Source organism: Penaeus japonicus, unplaced genomic scaffold, assembly GCF_977035675.1.
Source record: "Penaeus japonicus unplaced genomic scaffold, GWHDUDI00000001_assembly GWHDUDI00000034, whole genome shotgun sequence".
In the NCBI taxonomy this organism is placed as follows: domain Eukaryota; kingdom Metazoa; phylum Arthropoda; class Malacostraca; order Decapoda; family Penaeidae; genus Penaeus; species Penaeus japonicus.
The window spans coordinates 8,264,419-8,266,096 of record NW_028234436.1 but is presented as its reverse complement, the minus strand read 5'-3'; the positions used below and the strand labels follow the sequence as shown (position 1 = coordinate 8,266,096).

The window sequence follows — 1,678 nt, the reverse complement described above, 5'->3', positions numbered from 1 at the left end:
TATATATAAATTTCATTTTATTTTGTATACATAACACATACAGCACAATCCTGTAATATTGACAAAAATTGTCATGTTTGAAATACTGAAATATAGCATTTTGGTAAAATTACATATTATAGAATTATATTATACATAGGCAAAAACATTACATTTTGATATTTTGCTACAATAACTTGTATGTTGAATAATGCACAGTATAAATCAGTGAAACACTCTTCTAAGACAAAGGAAGAGAAAATGAGGGATGAGACAATGAGAAAAAATGATAAGAGAGAAGAGATGCAAAGGATATGTAACTAAACTCCATTACAATTAAGACATTGTATATTATATATTGAATAAAATACCCACAAATATTTGTTTTATAAACTACCTTTAATGACAGTCTGTGAAGCATGCATCTATTTTATTGGCTCTCCATATTAACCTTCTTTCCTTTGATTTGAGTAAGGAAAATAGTAACCATAATAATAGTAATAATAAACAGTAAAAGTATATTAATAACTTCAAAGAGCAACCTCATTTCCCTGCTTAATCAAAAATAAGACAGATATTGTGATAATGAACTTTTTAAAAAATGCACACAAAATACGCTGAAAGTGGACTCAAATCATTCTCTTTAATGTTAATATTATCTTTGGCATAATAGTAATAAAACAAAAATGGATTTAAACACCATAATTCTAAAACTATCTAAAACAAAAGTCATTTTAGATAGAGCTTACTCATACTCTAACAGCTACATTTTTGTGCAAACTAGAAATTCCAATACTAAACCTTATTTGAGTTATGTTCATGCACAAGATTTTAATGAAAAAAATAAATGCTATGTAAAACCCTTTATTATTTCTTTTGCTGCACTTTATTGTGGAAGTAGGCAAAAACCTTCTACATTAAATAGTCTATGTATATCATGTAACAGCATATTGAACTGAGAATTAGTAACATGGAAAAGTAAAGCTTAGATGTATGTCTTGTTTATAAAAAGAGGCAACTGCTATTTGACCTGTTTAAGAAAAATACTGTATCAATCCAATAGCTAAATATCTGACAGTAGAATTGCTGGTTTAATATTCCAAATACTGTAGTTTGCTATATGTTACATTTTTGCAATTGTGTTGTGTATTCAATTTTGTTTTTTCCTTTGCCATTTTCTTTCTTTCCACATCTCCAATTTCTCTGTTTGTTTTTAATAAGCACAATAATTCTTCAAATACCTTGTAAAGATCACTATTACTATAATTATTATCATTATCATCATTATTATTTTTCTCTTTCTCAGAATGTGAAGGAGAGAATTGTCATCAATCATATAGATGTACTTGTGGGAAGTATTTAACACATCTTTTACAAAACTTATCTTCTATATATATTCTTCAAATATAATTCAAATATAAAAAGAAATCTTTTGACATAAATTATAATGGAAAACAAGAGAGCTAAAAAATTACTAAAATTTAAAGATCCTGGTTTTATTTCATATACAATTTTGTGCATCATGTTATGTAAGACTCATGCAACAGGCTGTACCTTTTCATGGCACAGATATTTTCTGAAATAATCATAGAAATTACTTGATGGAAATTATCTTTACCCTGTACATGATTTTAATAATCAATATCTCTAGCTATGTATCAAGTATCTAAGAGGACACTAAATAGTCAAAAGGCAAATA

General features: G+C 26.7%; 1 protein-coding gene across 2 annotated transcripts in view; it reads right to left on the bottom strand.

The window, feature by feature from the left end:
* The window catches only part of LOC122242321 (epidermal retinol dehydrogenase 2), a 43,933-nt gene continuing 42,255 nt past the window's right edge, over positions 1 to 1,678 (bottom strand). For both annotated transcript variants that reach the window (XM_086530746.1, XM_086530745.1), the window contains one exon: positions 1 to 1,678. This exon is cut by the window's right edge and continues 613 nt beyond it. The gene's annotated coding sequence lies outside the window, so the exon portion shown is untranslated.